The sequence below is a fragment of the Podarcis vaucheri genome (genome assembly GCF_965113315.1).
Source record: "Podarcis vaucheri genome assembly, chromosome: 12".
NCBI classification, from domain to species: domain Eukaryota; kingdom Metazoa; phylum Chordata; class Lepidosauria; order Squamata; family Lacertidae; genus Podarcis; species Podarcis vaucheri.
In genome coordinates, this window is record NC_138750.1 from 49,203,930 (window position 1) to 49,230,873 (window position 26,944).

Genomic DNA, 26,944 nt, shown 5'->3' on the forward strand with positions numbered 1-26,944 from the left:
AACTGCATAGGAACATAAAAATAGCCTCCTGGATCAGGCCATTGGCTCATCTAAGCCAGCATCCTGTTCTCACAGTGCCATCCCAGCTGCATATGAGAAGACTACAAGCAGGATCTGTGCACAAGAGTGTTTCTCCCTCCTGTGGTTTCCTTCCTCTTCCTGCAGCAGCAACCTGCATCTAACCATCACCCACTCACCATGTTATTGGTCTCTAAGGGTACCAATCCCAGCCTTCTTGGATGCTTCTCCAGTCCTTGCATGCAGAGTGTGTGGATGTATTGTCCCACCCTTCCCATACAAGTGGGTGGGAACAATAGGCCTAGTAATCTTAAGAGGCTATCCTAAACACGGCACCGTGATAGGCCAACCACAACCCAAGCAAGGTATGTAGCAGGAGAGAACCATCCACAGATCAAATTTTGCATTCTTGATCACGGTGTGCCTCAATTAGGAAGCAAATGTGTTGCAAGAGGAGCCTGCTGAACCTGAGATGACTCTCAGAACTGACCAAGCCACATGTTGCAAGGATGGGCTGTTAATTCATAAGGACAGCCAGGCTCAGTCTTCTCAGAAGTGGAGCAGACGTTCTTGGTGGCTTTCGGCCAACTCTTGGACGATGTAAATACTCTGAAGAGTAACCTTAAATGAATACAATTGCATCAGAGGTCTCATGTTCCACGACATACTGCACAACAGAGACTAAACCTTGGGCTGCCCTGAGAAAAAGAACATGACAGCTAACACTGCCATTGAACCTTGTACCTCCCTCCAGTCTGCACCTTTCTTCCTGCCCCCATCAATGCCTCCACCTACTTAAAGCACACAGTTCTCCTGTAATTGTTCCAGCTGAGAAGGGGAGAAGGCCTTCCTTAGAGGCCTCTCAGAGATGCTGGACTACAGAACTCTAGTCCAAGGTCTTGCTCCTTTAGAAACCTCCCAGGCCACTCAAGGGGAGGACTAGTGCCTGCCCAACTTGTGACATGCCATTCTATAAACAACTCATCATCCATGGATGCTGGCCAATCAAATGCGCTTGGTCCCAGGTTGGGGAGGGAGTTGAGAATGAATGGGGAATAATAATAATAATAATAATAATAATAATAATAATAATAATAATAATTTATTCTTTATACTCTGCCCATCTGGCTGGGTTTCCCCAGCCACTCTAGGCAGCTTCCAACAAAATATTAAAATACAGTAGTCCATCAAACATTAAAAGCTTCCCTAAACATGGAACTAATGGCCCTAATGTTGTGGGACTCTAAAACCCATCAACCGCTGCCAGCCAACGGTGAAGACTAATGGGAGTTGTAGTCCCACAACATCTGAAGGGCCACAGATTACCCATCCTTGGTGAGACCTGAGTATAAAAACTGGAGGGCTACATTTGGCTTAGTTTTGCAGTCTCAGATAATAAAGTAGGGAGAGATCAGATTTCTTCTTCAAAGAGAAACAACCCATCTACATTTCCCCTCGGTCCTGTAAAAGGAAAATCCAATAAGTCATTTCTTTGAGGAAGTGACTGGAGACAGAAACATGACGCAGAGACATTGACGGACTGTGTTAAACATTTTAGCACATTTTAATGTATTTCCTCCGCTCGATTAAAAAGTTGTCATCATTTGTCTGCAAGGTGTAGCATGCCCAGTATTCTAGCTAGGCAAGATAAGTGAACTACAGAGCAACAGATTTATTTTCAACCACACACAACCAGAGAAACACATTCACTCGCCTTCTTCACTTGTTAAAAGTCCAATTCTCCCAAAGGTTGAGGGCAAAGAACTGTCATTTAACATATTTCCAGATTATCAGATGACGACTAAAATGTGTTTGTTTGTTTGTTTGTTTTACAGCAAAACAGAAGGTTTAATTTAAACACCCACAAAGCAAGATATTTCTACTCTCTGCTGGGGAGATAAAAAAATGACACTGCTTCCAGTAGGAACTGACGGAAGGCTCAAAGAAATACAGATGGCAGCAGAAGCTGGATTTAAAATGTATGTTAAATACTAATTTGTGTCAAGGATACTTTATCTCTTCCTTGCCATAATCTTTTTTTTTTTTCACAGCATGCTCAAGCAACAGAAGATAATAATTATGCTGAAAGGCATTGTCTTTGCCTGCTGAGAGCTAGGCAGTTTTGAAAAAAGACTGCAAAATAGCCAGAGCTTCATGAGCTCTGGGTCCCCTTTGCCCCCCACCTCACCCAAGTCACCCCTTCTAATAACAAACTCAGCTGGGGAGGGGCCATCACAACTGTGGCTGAAATTGAGCCACTGAGAAACAAGGAGGAGGCATCAGAGTGGTTTAAGTATCAATCCATTTTCACAGGGAGCCCTGTGAGGGGAAGAGGGGGTCTCTTAACAGCTCTCAGCATCCTAAACCAAACTGCAGCTCACAGAATTCTTTTGGGGAAACCACAGCTACGTAAAGTGGTATCACAAAGCTTTGCATGAATGGTGGGAAGATGGTCCCATTGGAACCCAAAACTGAATATTCTGTCTGAGCGGGAAGGAAGATGCACAGAAACGATTTGTTGCATGGGCCAGTCATGTTGAAAAGAATGTGAAATGGCAGCTACCTCCTGGAAGCGACTTTAGAGGGTTTATTTTTTAATTAGTTCCTATTGCCCAATCATCAGAATGAAAGGGCAGTCTGCCACCTGGGTTAAGGCTGATCCATACTGCAATTTGATAGCCGAGGGGAAAGAGGGAGCCTTGTTTATATCCAGATCTCCCGAGTCATTACTGCATTCAAGTCAAATTCTCATTTTCAATACTCAATTCAGTTCATCGATTAGCTGCAGACAGGGCAAAGACAATGGCTGCTTTTGACTCGAAGGGTGTGTTTGAAAGAGTGGACTACTCTTTCAAAGGACCTGGCTCTACATTGGCCTGAGCAGGAGAAACATCTCCCCAGCGTCCCAAACTGAGTGAATAAGCAACAAAATGACAAAGGATGTTCACTGTAAAAGTATGAAGTCATATATGTATATGTGGGGTATACATGGGCATCCAATATTCACTATGTGTGTATCTGAAGAAGTGTGCATGCACACGAAAGCTCATACCAATAACAAACTTAGTTGGTCTCTAAGGTCCTACTGGAAGGATTTTTTTTTTTTTGTTTCCACTTTGTATCTGTGTGTGGGTTTTTTAAAAAAATAATAATCCTAGCCTGTATACGCCATATGTTTTGGACTATATGTCCGAGCTGGAGTCTGGCACAGGTCAGCAACAAAACAATACCTCAACTGAAGCCAGTGAAGTTAATTCTTTATTCAAGGAAACAAACCACAACTCTGGCCTAGCAACTCTTTCTAGAGGTCCTGCCCCAAAGAAGCAGTTGCGAGGACTGAAAGTCCCCTCCTTCCCAGGGCCCACTAGGACTCCTCCTCTCCAGGGTCTTTCCCACACAGTCTCAGGTTGTGTCTGCACACTGTCAGGTGTGTGTGCAGGAGCCTGGCCCTGTGACCAGGACTGGGGCCTTCCTAAGTTTGTTCTCAAGAGGCAAGGCGCAGCCTCAGAGCTGAGGCCAATTGGTAACTCACAGCACTTGGTGGCAAGAGCTGGGAAGGGATATAAAGTCAGCATTTCCCTTCAGCTCTTTGCCACAGCAACACGTGCCCTGCCTTGCTGCGTTTGGCTCCTTGACTCCCTTCTTCTTGATCCTCGGACCCTTGATTTCATGACACTTGCTTCCTGACCCTCGGACCCTTGGTTTCTTGACTCCCAGCCCTCTGACCCTCAGACTCTTGGCTTCCCGACTCCTGGCTTCTGGACTCCCGTTCCTGCTCCCACCCCACCATCTTGCCCCCAGTCTTGACGTCCCTAGCCGGGACTTCGATCGCCCGTGATCTGGACCGTGACACACACTCTGCTCTGCTTGCTTCATTTCTCTGCATGTTCTAGGAGACCGGGGGAGGGGAGCTGATTGCACCCATGGCTTCTACTTCTGTCTGAACTGTGCTCTGCTGCAGCCTCTTCCTGTTCACTAAGCTTCCATTTCTGACACCTCCTCCTCCCTGTCTACTGCTTCTCCCTCGGACCACCATTCTTCTCCCTCTGACCACTCATTGTCATCCCACCACTGGTTCCCTGGTTGTCAGCCTTCTTCCCCCTAAGGGGTTCCTTGGCTGGTGCCTCCCACCACTCCTGACACTATGGCTATGTAATCCTGGCTCCAGGTGGGGAGCGATGGGCTGGGCAACACTTGCCTTCCTTCATTTTATGATGTGGCTGAAGAGCTCCCTCTTATTACCTCGACCGCTTCTAGTGGGATGAGACAAGGTTGCAGTTGCTGGGGGCTGACCCAGAATGCACCTGGGATACCCAGCATTCATTGTGACATACCGTAGCATGGTCCCCAGGGGCATCATTGAAATCACAGAGGGAGCACTTTGAAAGATCTGATAGTAGTAGTAGTAGTAGTAGTAGTAGTCGTAATAGTAATAATAATACAGTGGGACCTTGGGTTACAGACGCTTCAGGTTACAGACTCTGCTAACCCAGAAATAGTACCTCAGGTTAAGAACGTTGCTTCAGGATGAGAACAGAAATCGTGCAGCGGCAGTGGGAGGCCCCATTAGCTAAAGTAGTGCTTCAGGTTAAGAACAGTTTCGGGTTAAGAACGGACCTTCAGAACGAATTAAGTTCTTAACCCGAGGTACAACTGTAATTTCATTTATATCCCACCCTCCCTGGCCAAACCGGGCTCAAGATGGCTAACATCAAAGTATATAATACATTAACACATAAAATCAAGCAATCAACTGAAATACAGCTTAAAATCAGAATAAATCAGATGGTTACTGGCTGACAGGCACCTGATGTTGACTTTCAAAGGGCACTACCTGTTTCCAAGAACTTTGGGGGAAATTTCAATAAAATGTGAAATCACCCCAAAAGTGATTTTAAAAGAAATCCATATGTATATTTTTTATCTGAGAAAATTGGGGGAAGGTCACCATTAATGAAATCAGCCTTTGCCAGCCTGGTGAACTTTCATGAGCCAAGGTTAGTGAAGACTGATGCTTACAATCAGAAGATGTCAATTTTTAACATGCTGGCATGCTTGCTGGGAACCCTTTACCTGGAGTTTACCTGGAAAGTTCAGGCATTCTCAGGAGATCTTCCCAGAAATCATGGCACAGAAGCTAGAACAGTAACAGAATAGTTGACTGGCAACTCAGATAGCATCTCTCTGCAGCTCACCCCGCGGCCTGAGCACCGTGCAGCAATGCCCTTGGAAGATGTCCGTCATCAGCAAATGGCAAATCAGATACGCTCCCAAAATAAATCTGTTGCAGATTAACTTAATTACCCCAAAGCTCTTAGGAGCTTCGAGGGATTTTACAGCATGGCGCTCATCCTGAAAAGCAAAACAACCAGCTGCAACGACAACACATACCTTCTCATTACAGCGGAAATCAAATTTAGCAAGATGAAACCCATGCCTGTTTCAATATTCAACTGTGGATTGAGGGAATTAATTCACAATGAATTGCAAACTGGTTTCACGCACCATCCCCAAAAAGAATTGCTTCAGGTCTGTTTTGTGGAGCTCTCTCAAATGGTAAAGCTGCTGCCGCCATTTGATTTCAGAAGCTAGCCAATTCTCCTGTAGGAAAATGGCCGAAGTCGCCACATGAGGAGAAAAGATGGGATGGAAGTTTCAAATAAATGGTTTCCCGCAAGGAAATGAAATGCAAAAAGGCACCTCAGGGGAATATTCCAAATATTTCCACTCATTTTTCTCTTTGTACTTGTACTACAGTGGTACCTCTGGTTATGTACTTAATTCATTCTGGAGGTCCGTTCTTAACCTGAAACCGTTCTTAACCTGAAGCACCACTTTAGCTAATGGGGCCTCCTGCTGCTGCCGCACTGCCGCTGCATGATTTCTGTTCTCATCCTGAAGCAAAGTTCTTAACCCAAGGTGCTATTTCTGGGTTAGCGGAGTCTGTAACCTGAAGCGTCTGTAACCCGAGGTACCACTGTATAACAAAAGCTCTAACATAAGAAGAGCCTGCTGATCAGGCCAATATCCCACCTAGTCCAGCATCCTGTTTTCACAGTGGCCACCCAGAAGCCCCTGGGAAACCTGCAAACAGGACCCAAACACAAGAACATTCTGCTCAGCTATGGTTTCCAGCAACTTCAGAAGCATTACTGCTTTCAGCCATGGAGACAGAATTCAGCCATCATGGCTAGTACCCATTGACAGCCATCTCCTCCATGAATTTGTCTAATTCTCTTTTAAAGCCATCTAAGTTGGTAACCACCACTGTCTCTTGTAGGTTTTACAGTTTAACTATGCAGGTTTTAGGGTTGTTGGGAATGCTGTTTCAACCACCAAACATCTAGTTCTGTCACAAAACAGGGCTGGCTGAGCAGTGGTGTAACATATGCTTCTGCTGCCCGGGGCACATGCAGAGCAGGGGGACACCCTGCAGCCGCACCAGCCCAACTCGCCACTGCATTTGAAGGGTGCACTCATGCCACCCTGGCAGTCCTGCGTGGCTTTGCCCAGCAGAGGAGAGGCGGTGATGTTGCCACCATGTCTCTTCCACTCTGCCGATTGTGCCCCTGGGTCAGGCACAGGCCACAAGCCCCAAGAGTGGGGCTGCGGCCAGCTGGTGCCATGGTACTGTTGTGCAAGGAAGCTGCCTCTGCAGTTCCCTCACAAGCTGGAGCCAGGCCCTAAGTGCAGCTTCCCTCCTTGCAACTCTGGCCTCAGTGAGGGAGCCTGTCATGGGGATGCCTGGTTGCGCCCACTCAGAATACTGCACCCAGGGCCACGGCCCCCCAGCTCTCCACAATATGCCACTGTGGCTGAGGTGACACCTCATTGTCCACTGTGAGAAACAGCAGTCTGGATTAGAGAGACTTTTGGTCTGAGCAAACAGGACTCTTATTGTGTTGTTATTGTTAGAATATTCCGTTCCACCTTAAGGGACAGGCATGAGACTGTTGTGTGTCACATGTCTGTTTACACTCCAGCATAGCTTGTTGGGAACTTCCGTTTGTGTATAGCTTTCACTTTTAGCTGCTGGCTTTTGACACGAAAGGGATCAGACATGTTTCCTTTTGGGCTGAATAAACTGTTTGTAAATATGCTTACACAACCTCTCCTGCCACTTCTGTTTGCGTGTTATCTCTGATGAGTTGTGTGCCCTGGCTTTTGAAGCTGTGGGTCGCAAATGCTGCAACAAGGACTGGAGATTGCCCAGCACACTGGCCAGTGGGCTGGAGCCAGCTGGGAGCCTGTCAATTGCCCCCGCTTCCTTGGTTGTATGCCAACAGTTATATTCTTAGTCTAACCTGGAAGAAAGTAAGCCACCGATTACTCTGATGAGATCAGATGCTATGATGAAGGGCTGCGAGTGGCACATCAACCAAAGATGGTAAAAAAGCACTCTGAGCCATCCAGACTGAAAAGCACTTAAATTGCCTCAATCAAAGGCTTGTAGAACAGTTCTTCCACCCAGCATGTTCCGTTTCCCCCCTGTTCTGAATGGAACAGAACATCTCAGCCAGCGAGCACCGATCTAGGAGTTCTGTTGACTTTCTAGGATCTGATGTACAGAGCTGAGTGTCATCAGCATGCAGGAGGATCCTCAACCCAAATCAGTGGCTTCATGCAAATGTTGAATAGCATGGCCAGCGAGACTGAACCCTGTAGAACCTCAAAGACCACAGGCCAAGGAGAAGAGCAGCCTTCCAGAAATGAGCAGAGCCGTTTCAACTTAAGGTAGCCCAGAAAGATGCAATGGCCAACTCCCACACCTGACACCACTCCCAGCACACAAGATTACAAGCCATTGCCATCAGAACGTAAGATTTGTGAGCCTATTAAAAGTTTTCCTTCGTGAAAGCATTTCCCTGTTTTTTCCTGGCCAGACCAGTCTTAGGCACAATCACCATGCGCTGGCAAAAACGAGGACTCATGAGTTAGCTGCAGCAAAGTTGATATTAATGTCACCCACTACTCTTCTGAAGAGCTAGTTAAATCTCTTTCTCTTAGTCACATCTTTGTGTCCCAGTAATGTTTCCTTCTCTGCCTTCATTGTGGGCATTTGTGTGGCTATTGCCCTCTTCATTTGGGAAGCATCTATTAAAACACTTCCTACTAATAGAGTGCTGTCCATCTAGCAAATCTTGTGAAAGATAATTATGCCTCGTGCATTACTGAAGAATAATAATGATACTAAATATATATTTTTCTCCTAAGCCATTTATAGCATGGAGTCAGACACAGCTGCCTCCAGCTGTGAGAAATTACTTTAGAAACACAGTTTGGTTTTTATTTTATTTTTATTTACCCATCTCTCTCCCTTCTTTACACCCCCCCCCCTTCTCAGTTATCTTGCTGCGCATACAATAACTGAAAAACGATGCAAAGGCAGAGAATGACTTATCTTACATGTGACATATACAACCCATCATTCAAAAAGAAAAGAAAAAAACTTTTCTGGGGGGGGGGAATCTACTTTGATCACAACTTTAGGTTGCATTCCTAATCAGACTAATCTGATTTTCTGTCCATAAATGGTTTCTCCTGCCCCATTCCAATCAAATGTACTGTGTTTAGTATTAGAGTACCAGTGCTTATGAGTTTGCTAGTTTATTGCACCCACAGTCAGTACACTTTGGATTATTTGAGGAAGAATAAAAAGCTAACGTATGGGAATTACAATGGCACCAAGATTTTGCTGACCACAACTATCTGTTGGCTCCTTTATTTAAAAGACAAGAAGGTCAGAAGAACCTGGATGGATAAAGCCAATGGCCCATTTTGTCCTGCATCGTGTTCTCACAGTGGCCAACCAGATGCCTGTAGGAATAATGGAGGACGACAGGAGGTTGGATGCAGGTGAGCTGTGCAGAAGCACACTGGCAAGCATGCTCCAAGACAAGCTGTCGGATAGCTCTGTAGAGGCTCCTTTTATTAGCACAATATGCAAAACCAGTCAGATACATTTTGGACTGTGATCTTTACACATCTTCCAATCCCGAGATCAAGGGGTGGTGCAAAGATATTTTGGCACCTGTTTCCACCGCGTCATTTCCCCCTTGAACAATGTATGATGAAGGAGACAAAGGATCACAGACAAGGCATGGCAGACCACTAAGAGAGCAAAGATTAGATAGAGGGCATGATGTTCAGACAGCTGTGGCTTTGTCTGCTGGTGGGAGTGTGCTCTGCACCCAGCGATCATTCCTTCAGATGCCTGGGAAACCCACAAGCAGGACTCAAATACAAGAGCGCTCTGTGGTTTGCAGCGACTGGTATTTAGGAGCATTACTGTCTCTGACTTTGCAGACAGAGCAGTGTCATGATGGCAAGTAGCTATTTATAGCCTTCTCCGCCATGAATTTGCCCAGTCCTCTTTTAAAGCCATCCAAGTTGGTTGCTATCACTGCCTCTTGTAGGAGTGAGTACTATAGTTTAACTTTGGTTTCTCTCGTTTTCTCATTTTTCCAGTCCCACTTCAGCTTGCCACATTTCTGCCTCAGATTGCAGTTTCTTCCCCCTACCCCCGAAAGGCCTAATTCACCAGCATTTCTCCTAATGCACATTTTTGGGGCGCATTATTTCCACTAATATTTGCATTTTTACGCACACCTGCCCCAATATATGCATTTCTCCCCCCTACACATTTCTGGCTGGAAAACTGTGCTGTAAAATTCAGAGACGTACAGATTCTGAAGCATAGCTGTGCTTTGCTTTGTTTATTGTTTTAGGAAGATCAAATTAGGCAGGTCCACATTAAAATGAGAAGCAAACCAAGCTTCACTCCCATCCGTACTTGCATTCTGCTGTCCGTAGCAGTCAAAAACTGAAAATAACAAGATAATTCAGATCACTCCAAACAAAAAATCACAATTAAACCATGCAAGAAGAAAAAAGTTTCAGCATAGTATGGAATAGTGTTAGCCAGTCTAGGTCTCACTCAGAATTTTCAAAGGATCTCCAATTCAGCGGTTCTTTAACAACTGGAAGAAGGAAGCCCAGATCTCTCTAGGAAGAGAATTCCAGTGCACTTGGAAATACATGTTAGTTTCTGTTTGCCACTGAGCAGCTGCTTAGAGTCACAGGACTCTGTTTACATTCCAGACACAGCCCAGGCTGTTGGAAGTCTCATGGGAGATGGGAGACAGGATGTGACATTAGTGGTTTCCTGTTTCCTTTGTTCCTTTGTTGTTCTGTTGCTCTCTGCTTTCATAGAGAGAGGATGTATATGTTGGGAAAATGCACCAAGGCAAAAGCCAGCTCCAGATGGCTGGAATGCAAAACAGGATGTTGTGTTTTGCAGATGTACTGTTGGAGAAAAGGTGGAGCCTATTCTCTGTACTGAGCACCGGATGTTAGCTCAGAGTGTCATGTGACCTGTGCTGGAAGTACAGGGGAGGAGTTGAGTCTCTTCTGATGGAGTCTGAAGGGAACGGTCGCATTTCTATGTACTGATGAGTGACAGGAATAAACATGTAAAAAGGACTCCTGTCTGTCTCATTTCTCCTCCCTGGGAGAATGCAGGGAGGGAGAGACAAGAAGAGAAAAGCAGAGGGTGTGTTCTATCTCACAACTAATGAGAAGAATCGCCGGGTTTGTTTACCTAGCCTGCCGGGGTCGCAGACGGAAGGTAAACACAGTATCTCGCTCAATTGCCTCGGGGGAGGCCAGGTACCTCTGCCTGTGAGCCGAAGATACTACAGTATATTTCTTTGCTGTCTGCGTAGTAAGAAATAAAGCATAGCAATGTAGCCATAAATCTCATCACTTCCGCATGCTGTTTTGGATTCTCTGCTGAATGGGGGAATGTGCCTTGGGACCTTATCAGGGGCTCAGGTTGTTAATCATGTCGGAGGCGATTCTGAAGGACTCGGCCGAAAGATGACCTTTATCAGCTTGGCCGAGTGGAGATTCCGACATTACAGACGTACCTCTGAGGTTGAATGGAATCTGTTCTGGAAGTCCATTTGACTTCTGATAAATTCAGAAACCAAAATCTTCCAAAAACAAAGTTCGGAAACTGGAACACTCACTTCCGGTTTTCGATTGTTTGGGAGCTGGAACATTTCTCCCAAGGCATTTGGGAGCCAAGGTACAGCTATACCAAGAAAACCCTGCCCTCAGTGAGAGGAAGTCTAAACTCTACATTTTCACATTTTGCCTCTGGTGGAGACATTTTTGTCAGTGAAGTAGAATATACATCATGGTGAACTTTTGCTTCATTTTCAAAAACAATATAAAAAGCACTGTGAAATCAAACATTTTAAACAATTTTTAAACAAATATTGTGTGTGTTTTGCACAAAAAGTTTCATTCCCATTCCAAATCAAGAGCCTTGACCTTAGCACTGCATGACTCAAACACGGCATGACTAAATTTCCTTCTTTGATCCTCATTTTCTGTGGACAAGTTTTAGAATTAATAGCTCTGGACTCATTTCCCAAAATCCTTACTCTCATCTTCATTTATTTTAGTATCGTAGGCAAGAATGCTTCCACTAGGATTTGTGTGAATATGACTAACTAACTATTCCTCTCCCTAACTAAAGCATTGTTTTCTCCTCTAATCCTATTAGTGAAATATAGGCCACAAACATCTCAAGATCAAAAGGTCTCCCAGAGTGCTAATCTGAATGAGGTAATTTAGGAAAAACAAGACATATGGGAGGATACATTCCCTGAGATAAACATGGCCCAGGAGGAGGAGAAAGATGAATGGCAATGATGATGATTTTAATATTCATTGGGAGAAGGAACTTCGTTGTCTGAGTCCACCTTCAGAGAGGAATAATACTTCTCTATACATATACTGGGAGAACATTTTGATAGGGTGCTTAGCCCCTCTCATGAGTGCTAATTCTCTCCTGAAAAAGATTTCCAAGCCTTGTTTTGCTGAGCCAATATTAACTCCCAGTTTCAGAGCCAAGGGGAAAATATGACACCATGGAAGGGAAGACCTTTGCAAGGGAGAACTGCTGGGTATAGGAAGGGTAAAGAACTCTATGTTTTCTTCTTTCAACTGTTGTTTTAAGCATGAAGTAAGACCTCTTGCTAACTTGAGTATACAAAGAAATAAATTTAACAACATAGCCAGCTAGTTGGTTTGTGCCCACTGTCTAATATGAATCATGCTATGCATTGATGGGAGGGACGCGGGTGGCGCTGTAGGTTAAACCACTGTGCTGCTTGGGCTTACCAATCAAAAGGTTGGCGGTTCGAATCCCTGCGACAGGGTGAGCTCCCGTTGTTCAGTCCCAGCTCCTGCCAACCTAGCAGTTCCAAATCACACAGTGCAAGTAAATAAATAGGTAGCGCTCCAGCGGGAAGGTAAACGGTGTTTCCGTGGGCTGCTCTGGTTTCGCCAGAAGCGGCTTAGTCATGCTGGCCACATGACCTGGAAAAACTGTCTGCAGAAGTGGACAAATGCCGGCTCCCTTGGCCTTTAAAGCGAGATGAGCGCCACAACCCCTGAGTCATTCGCGACTGACTTCATTGTCAGGGTCCCTTTACTTTTACTTTTTTATGCATTGATGTACATATAAATCTTTGGCATCAGAAAGTTCCATGACAAAGGCTACATTCATATATTTGAGTCACCATGATTCCATTTTAAACTGTCAAGGCTTCCCCCAAAGGATTCTGGGAGCTATGGTTTGTTAAGGTTGCTGAGGGTTGTTAGGAAAGCGATATTCCCTTCACAGAGCTATAATTCTGGGAGTGTTTTACCAGTCAATCCCTCTTCTTCAGTGGTTTCTAGTATTGTGGAAGTGAGACTTACTCACAGGTAAGTACGCATAGATGCTTTCACCAACCTCGTGGCCTCCAGTCATGCAATATGTCAGGGAAGACTGATGCATAGGGTTACAGCCTTATTCTTTCCTCTCTCTTTTTCTTTCTTGCTAAGGAGACACAATTCTGAATCCTCTGGATAAAACAAAGCAAAAAAAGGATGTTGAATTAAAAGCACACAGTGAATGTTTCCTTTTCAAAACATTGTGAATTCAATGCAAACTGGCCAACTTTGTTTGTTTATTGCTAATTGATCCGTAGTTTCCATAAGCTCTGGTGCCCTCTTCTTACCCTTCTCCCACCCAACTCCAGATAGACCCAAATCACTAGACTTTGCTCCATGTTTAGATATTAGATATGGGAGGCTGATCTTCAAATTGACTGATAGGGATCATCCAGGCTTAGTTCAGGGATGCTAGTCAGCTGTCAAAGTCAAATGTAGTCTCTCATTCACTCAACTCTGCCCCTTAGAGAACAGAAATTATTTTGCTCTAGAGAGACTGGGAAGCTGAGTTACAGCGTACCTCGCTACATCTACCTCATCTCTTAATAAATTCAGTTTTTCCGATCATAAGTCACAATAGCGAGTTTGAGTATTGCGAAGGACGAATCAAGGGTGTTAGCTACTGGGGGAAAGTTCAGGCTAATATTTTTTTTAAAATAAAATAAAATAAAATAGGCAGGTACCAGAAAGACCATTTAAGACCATTTGCCCCCCTCTTGTATAGACCTGTGAGATCAGTTAGATCATCAGGAGAAATTCTACTCATGGCACAGCACACTACAGAATATACAGTGGTACCTGGGGTTAAGTACTTAATTCGTTCCGAAGGTCCGTTCTTAACCTGAAACTGTTCTTAACCTGAAGCACCACTTTAGCTAATGGGGCCTCCCGCTGCTGCCGTGCCACTGGAGCACGATTTCTGTTTCCATCCTGAAGCAAAGTTCTTAACCCGAGGTACTATTTCTGGGTTAGAGGAGTCTGTAACCTGAAGTGTATGTAACCCGAGGTACCACTGTACAAGGATATTGGAGCCAGTGTGGAGTGGTGGTTAGAGTGTTGGACTAGGACCTGGGAGACCTGGGTTCAAATCCCCACTCAAGCCATGAAACTCATTGGGTAACCTTGGGCTAGTCACAGTCTCTCAGCCTAACCTACTCATGCCAGGAAGTATGTGACGCAGGAAGGGAGCTGTAGGCAGATGTTTTATTATGTTTGTTCGGTTGCTTTGTCCTAAAGGGCAGGGTCAAAATATAGTAAATAACTTATTGCTGATCTTTGCGCTACAGTTAGATTTCATCTCTTTCCCTGTAAACTGCTTTGAGCATTCTATGAGAAGGAGATCTAGAAATAACATTGACATTGGTGTTACCATTAGCACCTTCCTTCTAGGAGCATGGATGCTGTATGTCATCCCTTGCTGTTTCCCTATGGACATCCTCACTAAGGGAAACAGATGTGAATCCAGTCAAGAGTGGATTAGCAATTATGCTAAATACTCGATAGAGTAGGCCCCCTGCTTGTGGTTTAATTATTTGGCATTTCCCGGTGTGAAATGTGTTCTTGTCTGGTTCCCTATACCAGCCTTCTTGAAAATTCCCCTCAAGTTCAGAAAATCGTGGTCGTTCCCTCCATCTGAAGGAATGAATCAAGGCCATGTTTTGAATGTGAGATGAATTTACAGTAGTAGTGATGGTGTGGTCATCAAAAGGTAGAAAATTCTGTGAAGATGGTAAAAACAGGGTGGGATGCAATACACACTTAACCTGGGACTAAGAAGAACTGAACTTTGTGGGATGTACTTTTGAATAGATACGTATAGAATTGCACCATAAATGGTGCAGGATTTTACAGGAATCTGATGGGTTAAAGTAGAGAGGATCTTCTTACACCACAGATGAACCATCTTTGGTGGATTCCAACTCCCATCAGCCCCAGCCATCACAGCCAAAGATCAGGAAATATGGATTATGGAGTCCAACAACATCTAGAGAACCAAATATTCTTCATCCCTGAGCTCCACACACATCCCATTCATCAAGTTTGTACTTTTTACTGATCTTATCTGTGTTTTTATTGATAAATATTGTACTTATGTTTCCCAAAAGAGTTGTGTTGGCATTAACTGTGTCTTAAATTTATTATGTACACTGTTTAGAGAACTTTGTGACTTACAGTCCAATCCCAACCATGTCTACACAGATGCCCTACTGAATTCAGTGGTGCTTACTCTGAAATATGCAGGGTTTGTGGTTTGGACTGCACTCTTAGCACTCTATAAATCATTCTAAATATTTTTTTTAAACAAATTAATCATGATGAGTGACATTTCACTAGTTTAAAATAATGTGAACTTTGTGATCTCCTGCCTCCCCTGCTCATCTGCCCCCTTCCTCATCTCTGTTCGTTAAAAGTGTAATCATTTATTTACAGAAAGCAGTTGGCATTTAGTCATTGTCTCTTACAGATAATTTTGTGGCTTTATCAGGCTTACTGGGAGACAGAAAATCCAGCCAGACATCATACGTCTTGCACTATCCAGCAGCAAGGAAATGCCATTTTTCTTATCTTTATCTCCAATGTTGTTTTCAATGATGAGCTGACTAAACCTATTTGCATATGCCTGCAAATGTCCATCAATCTCCATAAAGCAAAAAGCCTTTCTAAACCTTGCAACTTTCCTTTTTGTCCAGCATAATTTCCCCTGTCTCTCTGTCTTTGACTCGCTCTCTCCCCATCTCCCTCTCCCATTGTTCCTGAAGCAGCAGCAAGAAATCTAAATATAATACAACGGAGACTATCCTCCTTACTGTAAAGAACCTTGGTAGTTACTGCTTCCTGTTATAAAGATAGAGAGAAGATCACAATGTGGGTTTGGAAAGAGTTGAGCCCTTCTCCCCTGCAGATGGTTTCTAAAGCCTGCTTTGCTTAATATGGTAAATGAAATGAGCACAAATAGTAAGAGCACAAATAGGACTCCTTGGTCCTGAATGGGGTAACTGTGCCCCTGAAGGACCAGGTGCGCAGCCTGGGAGTCATTTTGGACTCACAGCTGTCCATGGAGGCATAGGTTAATTCTGTGTCCAGGGCAGCTGTCTACCAGCTCCATCTGGTACGCAGGCTGAGACCCTACCTGACCATGGACTGTCTCACCAGAGTGTTGCATGCTCTAGTTATCTCCCACTTGGACTACTGCAATGCGCTCTACATGGGGCTACGTTTGAAGGTGATCCAGAAACTGCAATTAATCCAGAATGTGGCAGCTAGACTGGTGACTGGAAATGGCCGCCGAGACCATATAACACCAGTCCTGAGAGATCTGCATTGGCTCCCAGTACATTTTCAAGCACAATTCAAAGTGTTGGTGCTGACCTTTAAAGCCCTAAATGGCCTCAGTCCAGTATACCTGAAGGAGCGTCTCCACCCCCATCGTTCAGCCTGGACACTGAGATCCAGTGCCGAGGGCCTTTGGGCAGTTCCCTCATTGCGAGAAGTGAGGTTACAGGGAACCAGACAAAGGGCTTTCTTGGTAGTGGCACCCGCCCTGTGGAATGCCTACCATCAGATGTCAAAGAAATAAGCAGCTATCCTATTTTTAAAAGACATCTGAAGGCAACCCTGTTTAGGGAAGTTTTTAATATTTAATGCTGTATTGTTTTTAACACTCGATTGGAAGCCACCCAGAGTGGCTGGGGAAACTCAGCCAGATGGGCGGGGTATAAATAATAAATTATTATTATTATTATTATTATTATTATTATTATTATTATTATTATTATAGTTGGTGTTCCGAAAAATTGCATTGTGTTTTATTTATTTTTTAAAATTTATGTCCTGCTGTTCCTACCAAGAGAGCCCAGGGTGGCAAACGAGAAATGATAAAAAAATAGAAGCTTAAAAACACTCTTAAAACAATTCCAATAGAGATGCAGACTTTGAAAGACCTTAACTTGAAAGAGGAAGGTCATCAGTAGGCCCTGGAGACTACAGAGATTGCTCCTGTCTCATATTCAAGAGGAGAACTGTCCAACACCAGAGGCCCGAGTCCTACATTATGTTGAATGGATGTCCCAATAAGATGGTATCTGTAGGAGGCCCTCACCTAAAGAGCAGCGATCAATTCAGTATACAAGGGGTGAGGCAATCTGTTGGATATGGACATGTGGCTCGTGGAGATCTCAAATGAACACAAAATGATGATACACCACAAATGAGAAATATATGTGAAACACTCCTGTGTTGTATTAGAATTGTGCTGCTCAAATGTTTCTTATTCTGAAGGAAATCCCATGTTACCTTTCATATTATCAGGAGAAAGCCGCACTTGCAGAGCTCAGGCGGTGCTGAATTTTGGCATCAATGTCGGCCCTTATGGAAAGATAACTTCTCAGGTAGAAGTGATTGATGTTTTCCAACATTACACCATTGAGTTGGATTTGTGGCACTGCAGAGGGGTTATTTTGTACTTGTTGGTGCAGCTCTTTGGTCTTTTGAATGTTGGACAAGCTTTTCATAAGCTTCTGAGAAGATATTTAGGATGGTTTGGAGGTCATCTGAAAAATTTTACACATCACTTGGGAAGACAGGCAAACTAATACCAGTGTACTGGAAGAAGCAAAGATCACCATTGTTGAAGCAATGATTCTTCAACATCAACTTTGTTGGACTAGTCATGTTGTGCAGATGCCTGATGATCGTCTTCCAAAGCAACTACTCTATTCCAAACTTAAAAATGGAAAGCGTAATGCTGGTGATCAACAAAAGACTGTCTAAAGGCAAATTTTAAAAAATGTAGTATAAACACCAACAACTGGGAAACACTTGCCTGCAAGCACTCCAGTTGGAGAACAGCCTTTACCAAAGGTGTCATGGGCTTTGAAGACACTCGAACTCAGGACGCAGGGGGAAAATGTGCTAAGAGGAAGGCACGCTTGGCAAATCTACACTGTGATCAACTCCTTCCTGGAAACCAATGTCCCCACTGTGGAAGGACATATGGATCCAGAATTGGCCTCCACAGTCACTTACGGACTCATTGTTAAAACTGTGTTTATGGAAGACAATCTTACTCGGCTATGAATGATCGCCGAAGAAGAAGAAGAAGAAGTCATGTAACCTATTTTCTAGCTTCACGAAATGACTTTTTTCTCAAGTCAGGTTGGAACATAAGGAAGTTGTCTTATGCCAGACCATTTCCCCACTTTAGCCTAGTATCTGTTCATTGGACCCAGCATTGTCTCACTAGGAACAACCCTCTAGAATCCTAGGCAGACGTCCCATTAAATGTTACCTAATTCCTTTAAAAAAACAAAAATAAAAACAAACAAACCTGGAGACACCAAACATTGGACCTTCTTCAAGTGCTGAATGAGGGGTGGAGAACCTCCAGACCCCCCTGATGTTGCTTGACTACAACACTCATCCTCCCTAACCATTGACCATACCAGCTGCAACTGGTTGGACTTAAAGTCTAACAACATCTGGAGGGCCACAGTTACCTGCTCCCCAATTGATGACTATTCATAAGTTGATTGCTTGCTTCCTGGGAAATAAGATATGGGCCTCATGTGCACTATATTTTAAATGCACTATCATACCACTTTAAACAGTAATGGCTTTCCATTCTTTCCCCCAAAGAATCCTGGGAAATGTAGTTTGTTAACATTGCTGAGAGTTGTTAGAAGACCCCTTTTCTCCTCAGAGAACTATGAGTCTCAGAGTTCCCTAGGATGAAGTATTCCTCTCAGAGGTAAGATTGGCCTTTGACTTTTGCTGAGGGATGACATCCATTTGGCAGCTGGTTGCCTAAACTTGAGGTCAATGGTCCATTACTGTTTCCACAGCATGGTCCCTGTCTCCAGTGCCTTTGAACCACTCACTCAGCTTTTTAACTTCTGTGTGCTCCAAAGCTAAGCCTTTATGAGCACTGAAAACACAAGGTGCTTCAGTTTCAAGAGAGCAGTGTGCAAATTATGTTATGCACAATGAAACTTCACAGAATATATAACCTAAGTTGCTATGAAAGAAGGAAGATATTGGAATACCCCAAGTCATTTGCCCATTTATGTGCACAGAAAATGGTAAAATAATAACTGGGGAGGCAACACTTACTACATTGATCCTTGCAATGTGTCCCTAATGAATACTATTGTATAGTTATAAGATTATTGTATAATCTTAGAAGGGGCATGGCTGTGACCCTACACTTCTGAATTTGCCACTACTCTGGGATAGGTTTCATGGATAGGCTGGAGAAATGGCAGTTGGCTGAGTCTCAGTCATAAGCAAAATCTCATTGGCAGGTTGGCACATTGAAAAAAGTTGCCCAGCCGACATTTGCATTCTAAGTACCTGAAATTGCTCTTGCAAGTCTCTTCTAAACAATTAGACTCCAATGATTATCATCTACTAAGAACATTAAAGCACAAGGTTAGAGACCCTTCTTCCCAAAGCAAACAACGGAAAAGTGACTCTGCAAATGAAAGTTGGATATTATCCAATTAAAAGCGGAACACAATCACTCGAAAATACTTACTCATAGAAATGATTATAGGTTTCTCAAGTCAATGCATTGACCGTCCCCAGTTCGTGGCACTGGCATATTAGCCAAAGTGCATTTATTATAGCTTTGTATCCAACCTTTGCAACTTTGATTTAAAGTCATGCATTCTAATATGTTTTGACAAGTAAATTGCTTGCCTTTTTTCTTTGATAGCCAACCATATAAATAATGCATGCATGGTAATAGTGCGAGCAATAATGTAAAAGTCAAGTAATGTGGCCCGCACAGAATGTTAACGATAAAGGTGCCCTATCTGTTTCTAAGTGGGAGACGGACTGAAAAAACGAGGGATGGCACAGCCCAAGCCACCTGGAATGGGCATTCACAACTGCTGCAGTGCACTGGCACTGCCAATGAAATAAATTATCTGGCAGGATCCAAGAACCGTCCCCTTTTTACATTTGTACCTTTAGCCTAAAACAATTGACCTGGTGGATGTTTCAATATCTGCATATTGTTCTTTTAAAGTTTCCAGGATTTAAATGTTTGTGGTCAGGAAAGCAACTCACTAAACAAAATAACAGGTCTTGCAGGGTGAACAAGATGGGCAGAGCCATGGGGAGTTTCCCTCCCCTGTCTGTAAGCATGGGGAGGGGGAGTGGCGGAAGCAGGCGGAGTCTCAGTTAGTACTATGGAAATGTGAAGTTCTTTGACTGATTAGTTACGTCCAAGGAACCATCAGAAGCCCATGTGACCTCTTCTTCTCAGAGCACCACCTGGTGGAGAACTTACTCAAATAGTTTTGTTGCCCCCTACAGGTCTCCACTCTGTTTTGTTTTATACACAGTGTTTTCTCTCCTGTCTTCTAGTGTATAGTATAGTATCCTCTCCTGTCACCTTTTCAGGCCTCTGCCTTCTTACCTCTTCCCATTCTACTGGCTCACATCTAGGGATGGCAGCCACAGACCCTTCTGCCTTCTTAATCTTCTTCTTCCCCCTCCTTGTTGCCTTTGCTGAGGCAGCTCAAATTCCTTTCGCCCTTCCCTTCTTTCCCATCCACTTCCTCCTCCCCTTGAAAACCAACTCCACTCAACTTCTTTCTGGTGGAGAAAAGGTATGCCTTCTCCAACTTGATACCCTCCAGATCAGGCATCCCTAAACTCGACCCTCCAGATGTTTTGGGACTACAACTCCTATTATCCCTAGCTAACAGGACCAGTGGTCAGGGATGATGGGAATTGTAGTCCCAAAACATCTGGAGGGCCAAGTTTGGGGATGCCTGTTCCAGATCATCTCGACTACAACTGTCATCATCCTTGGCCCTTGGCTATGCTGGCAAGGGATGGTGGGCACAGTAGCTCCAAACATCTTCAGGGCACCAAGATTGGGGGAGGCTGATCTAAAGCTTCAGTCAGTTTCAGAACAGTGGCGCAACAACAAATCCAGCCCTCTCTTGCCACATACCCTCATGAGCAACCATGTGGAGACTGCATGCCAATGCTGGGCAGGACCAGAGGCAAAAGTGGATGGAGAGGTGGACACAGCTCTTCCCTTTGCACAATAGGCTACATTTCAGGGATGCAAAATCCAGAGGTTTCTAGATACACACACATCTCTGTTCTCCATCCAGGTAGGCAAGCCGTATTGCCATACATTTCAGCCAGACAAAAGCACTCAAGAAGCGTGTGGAGCAGAAGTGATGAGGGGTCTAACTTGGGGAGGATGGGGAGCGCCCAAGGAAATGTCCTGAGGGATCTGTAGAGTCACATTTGGCCCCTGGGCTCAGGTTCTTCCCTCTGGCCTAACAGCATTCAACCTAACCCTGAATATTGCTCCACAAGGAGCTCTCCATGGTATTGATCTGATTGCACCTGTCTGTACTTTTTCTGAGCACATCTATGGGTTTTGGAATGAAACAGTAGAGAAAGTTGAAGGCTATTTATCTATAACATTTCTATCCTCCCCCATGAAACAGAAATAAACTAGTTCTGTCAATTTCTAATTCTGTAAATTAAACATTCTTTTGTTTGCAATGGGAGACTCATGATTAATACTAATACATGTTCTGGAGCACAACTCTGCATACAATCTATTCTTTTAATAAAAAAGAAAATAGAGCAAAGTGGTTTAAAATGTAATTATTAGTTGAATAAATGCTGCAGATGTGAACCAGAGCGTCTTCCCTTTGTTTCTCATTTTTAGCGCAATATCAGAACTGCCAGCATTTCTTTCTGATCAGTTTATCACCATATAATTTGAATGCTCATATCTTCCCAGCGAAACTGTATGATTAGCCACTTAAATACCCCCATTTTATTCTTTTAAACAATTGTGGTAAAGAGCATCACTCTTCTGTATCAGTGATGATTTTGAATGAGAATTAGACAGCATGTGGACTGCAATTCTAAATAATCAGGCTGAACAGAGAGGAATTTTAAATATATATAATTTTATTGAAATGATGTCGAGACGCAGACATGGGGATTTTTTTATTTTAAAAAAAGATCCCCACGTATTATATGTAAATAAGATTTTTCAGGAAATCAGATTCAATGCAAAGATAAGGGAACAGGACAAGAACCGGATCCAAAGACTCACACAGCCAATACTGCATAGCTTTGGACATGTATGTTGTGAAGAGCAGGTATCAATGCCAATGGAAAACCATTTTGGAAACTGATGGGTGGGTTGCAAAAAGAGTGTGGTAAATCATGGGAGTTTGTTAAAAGAAAAAGCATTTGTAAAAGTTTTAAGCGCTGGGAATGTATGAACCCAGGTGAGGGGAGAGACTCCATCAGGCAAGGCCTCCAGTCCCTGCTTCTCAATTTGTATTGTATTATTTTATGCACTGTGGCTTGCCGTTGTTTTATTGATTGTAGTTTCAAAATTATTTATTGTAATTGTTAAGAGTGGGTTTCTGTTTAATTCTTATATGCTGATATTATTTTATACTATTCTTATGATTGTTGAATGTTACTTTATTTGATGTAGATTGCTTATTTTAAAGCTTGTTTATTATCACGTTTTTGTATTGCTTTAGATTATAAGGTGTACATTCTTTGTTTCTTCAGCTTGTAAACCGCCTTGAGTATTGTAAGATAAAATGGCGGTATACAAATTAAAAGTGATGGTGATATGTACCTATGTACCTAAAACAGCTCTTGTACCTAAAACAGCTCTTTGCATCTCATCAAAGGTAAGGGCTGGCTCACACATGACAGTTGTTGCTCTGTGTGTGTGTGTGTGTTTCAATCAAGCAGCGTATAAATTTTATGAAACAAAATAAATAAATTTGCTTACCATGCTTGGCATGTGAATGTGCAAACCGGCTTCCTTGAAATATATAGGGGAAACTAGATGCTAGGCTAGATGGGGGGGCCTGATCCAGGAGGGCTTTTCTTATGTTCTTAAGGAGGCATTCTGTGGTGCAATTATTCAGGCAGAACACTCTCTCTTTCTCAATTGAATTACACCCAATGCCGGGATTACACCACCAGAATGCCATTTGGAGCTCCACATCTCTGTACGCATGCCAAAGTCACCCCCTACATGATGGTGTGCTAGAGACAAGTCAAGTCCCTTGTGTTTAATTTAAGGCTTTGTTTGTTTGTGCAGGTAGCAGAGCCTGCATTGACATCTCTTTCATTTTTGACATCTTAATGTAGTCTTCATAGACATGCTTTGACAGTGCTTACTTGTGTTTTGACAGTTCTGGTGTCTACCCCCTTAAGACTTGTCTGCAGCCTGCCATTGCCTTTTTGTGCAGATGAAACGCTGCCACTGTTAGTTAAGGGTTAAGGCTGAATCTCCTCCAGCAACTCATCTGGATCCACTTAAATCTTTCCTCAGTTCTTGGATGGCAGAGAGAATCCTTTTGGGGGGGAGGGGGAAGCAAAGGACAGGGCCACCCATCCTAGGAAGAAGGAACTGTAAAAAGGGCATTTAAATTTCTATCACCATTGCTTAGTTCAAGGTTGTTTTCCTGATTGAAGGAAGCATCCAATTGCAACTTGGACGCTGCTTTTCAAAACCAAAAGCACTCCATGAGAAGCTCATCATGGGGCTTCCAGATTTCCACAGAACTCTGTCTGTTGCAACAGGGTTCAATGGAGGATTCAAGAACAGACATTCATTTAATCAGGGCATTGTCCAGATTATGAGCTGTCCCCATTGCCATATGTGAGCTGAGAATACCCTAGGACCCTTAACCAGAATTCCTTTGTGTTTACTCATTGCAAGGAATATCAATAATGGCATATATCTACCATGTTTTCTTTAAGGGAAGTTCCCCACCATTGTTGGTTTCATTGAGGAACCTTTGATAAGCTTCCAAAGAGACCCAGGCTTCCTCAGAACTAAACAAATTTTGTAGAGCAAAAATGTTAGGTGACTCCCCCATCAAAAGCCGATCTTTCATTGAGCTATTTCCTGCTCTTTATGTGTACAGAGAGAGAGAGACTTTGTTTTCCTACTCACCAAATAATTCCCCATAGCTGAGGGGTATATTGTAAGTGTGGTGTTGCTATGGTACCGTTTTCAGCCTGAGGGCCGCATTGCATTCTGGGCAAGCTTCTGGGGGCCACAGGCCAGTGATGAGTGGGGACGGAGGCAAAAGTGGTCAAAGCAATTAATATAAAACTGACTTTTCTGCAGTAGGCTAGTTTCTGCACACATTTTTCACACACTCCTCCATGCAGGCAAGCAAATAGCACTGTTGTAGTTGAAGGACACATTTCAGCCAATCAAACAAACAACAGCAATAGCTATTGAGTAGAGATATGTATGGAAGTGAGAGCTGGACCATAAAGAAGGCTGATCGCCGAAGAATTGATGCTTTTGAATTATGGTGCTGGAGGAGACTCTTGAGAGTCCCATGGACTGCAAGAAGATCAAACATATCCATTCTTAAGGAAATCAGCCCTGAGTGCTCACTGGAAGGACAGATTGTGAAACTGAGGCTCCAATACTTTGGCCACCTCATGAGAAGAGAAGACTCCCTGGAAAAGACCCTGATGTTGGGAAAGATTGAGGGCACAAGGAGAAGGGGACGACAGAGGATGAGATGTTTGGATGGTGTTCTTGAAGCTGCCAGCATGAGTTTGATCAAACTGCGGGAGGCAGTGGAGGACAGAAGTGCCTGGCGTGCTCTGGTCCATGGGGTCACAAAGAGTCGGACACGACTAAACGACTAAACAACAACAAGAGATATCAAGCTCCAATACTTTGGCCACCTCATGAGAAGAGAAGACTCCCTGGAAAAGACCCTGATGTTGGGAAAGATGGAGGGCACAAGGAGAAGGGGATGACAGAGGACAAGATGGTTGGATAGTGTTCTCGAAGCTACCAGCATGAGTTTGACCAAACTGCAGGAGGCAGTGGAAGACAGGAGTGCCTCGTGTGCTCTTGTCCGTGGAGTCACGAAGAGTTGGACACAGCTAAATGACTAAGCAACAACAAAGAGATATCAAGAGACATCAATTTCCATTCCATCCTGGGCTCATCATAATCGCCACCACTTCCCTTCCACTCCAGTTTGGTTGCTGCTAAACTCTATCATCTGACTATTCACTATGTCAGAACCTTATGTAGTTAATTACGGTACATAACAAAATTTCAATGGAAGGGAAACATAAAAAATGGGGAAAATAACATAATTATTTATGTAATATTTGGGGAGCTTAAAAAACACACACCCTATACTAAATACATCTCATATTTATTTTTGTGATTTCCATTCCTGACCTTGGACAAACATGAAAACTGCAGTATTCCCATTCCCATTTCTCTTTCTACATCAATTCTACATCAATACTACTGAGAGATCTGGGTCCTGCTGCCCTTCCTCCAAGGAGCACAGTACAGACTAGGTAGGAACAATTCCATTTTACTTCCCAACAACATTGCCATCCAGTGAATCTCCACTGCCCCTCATGTCCTCCACTCTACCCACTACGCTGAACTTCCTCTTATGTTTTGGTTGTTTGCCACTGTGCTATAATCATATCGTTTGCGGCTATAGGCTCTTCCTCCCAATTTCGCCACCTCATCTTCCGCAAGCCTCGCGATATTGCCTTGAAAATAAAATAAAATAAAAACAGTAAAGCCGAAAAGTAAAATCACCTCTAAGGTTATTCAGAAATGACAGTGCAATTATCTTGGGAGAAAAATCCAACCAGAGTCCATTATTATCACCAATTTCTTTTTGAAACACTTAGGAGACTTTGACAGATGAAAGGAACGGCAAGGACTGAGGTGCTAATTCTTCAACATTATGCATTTTGGCGCTGCATTTCACCTGACAACAATTGCTTCTCAAACGGGAAGGCATCGTCGCCGTGTAATTAGAAGATGTATGGGCGAGCAAAGGCTGTTTCTCCCCCCCCCCAATTGTATCAGATCAGAGTCCTTTCAGACCAACAAGTCCTGCTTCCTGAATATGTTTTGTATAAATCAAAATCTATTAGGCTTGTCCATGATTAGAATTGCAACAACAACCAGATCGGCAAGGAGCGTTGTAGAAAAGCTAATAAGCTAGTAGCTTCCCATGGAGATTGAAATCCAGACAAGTCTCTCTTTCTTCTACTGCTTTGCTGCTGCAAAATGACATGAGCATCCCCGAAGTCAGTGGAGGGAATCAAATCACTGCAGAGACTGCACACTGAAAAATTAGGAACAGACAGGACTCTGCCACCAGACATCTTCTAGCCTTTGTTAACTGCTCGCCACCCCTTTTATTTCATGCCCACCCTATAGAATAGGGTCTAACTTTTAATGAATGTGATCTGCTGGGTACAAAAGACGCACAGAACAGATGAAGCCCAAAGCACCATTTTTCAGTGTGGAGTGTTCCTGTTTGGGGTTCCAGCCAGCCATACCTTTCTCCAGGATATTCCATTCCATTCCCATAACAAATAATGAAGATTCTATGATGGTTGAACATACTCAGTCCTTATAGGAAACCTGTGATCCTCCAGATGTTGTTGAATTCCAACTCATGTCAAGCCCAGCCAGTATGGCCAATAGTTGGGGGTGATGGGCGTTGCAGTTCAAGAGTGTGATGATGATGGTTCTTGGTAAGTTTATATGCTAGTTATTTATATGTATGGAGGATAAAACTATCATTGGCTACTGACTACCAGGCAGTTGCAGGTGGGGACAGTGCTGTTGCATTCATATCCGCGACATCTGCTGGATTTGACAGGCCTTTGGCCTGATCCTGCAGGGCTGCTGAACATACACACATTCTGGCATGAGAAGCAGGATAAAGAGGATCTTTCAAGGTGGGAGATTGGGGAAAGAAGGTGAGGCTCCCAGGTGAGAGCTTGGAGGGTCCACAATCCTTGGCATGGAATAAAGTTTAAGATACATTGTTGACAGAGGGCTTTTTATGTTTTTTCCTTCTTCTTTTCTTCTCTCTTCCATCTGCTCTTTAATTCTTTCCTTCTCTTTTAGATTAGTTTGACTTTTATTGTCTTTCATGCTGAAAACATCTAATAAAAAATGATTTGGGGAAAAATGTTATTTTTATTATATATAGTCAGTGGCCTACAAATTGATTAAGTGAAATAAGCGAAAATCAATCACATGCACAGGAGTTCTCTGTGCAATTAAAAGTTCTGCATGCTGATGACAACAACC

General features: G+C 43.5%; 1 long non-coding RNA gene across 1 annotated transcript; it reads left to right on the plus strand.

The window, feature by feature from the left end:
- Positions 1 to 11,281: 11,281 nt before the first annotated feature.
- On the plus strand, positions 11,282 to 14,786 carry LOC309515457. The gene is made up of 3 exons (XR_014212490.1): positions 11,282 to 11,652; positions 11,929 to 12,004; positions 14,702 to 14,786. It is a non-coding gene; the product is annotated as an uncharacterized lncRNA (long non-coding RNA).
- The last annotated feature ends 12,158 nt before the right edge of the window (positions 14,787 to 26,944 follow it).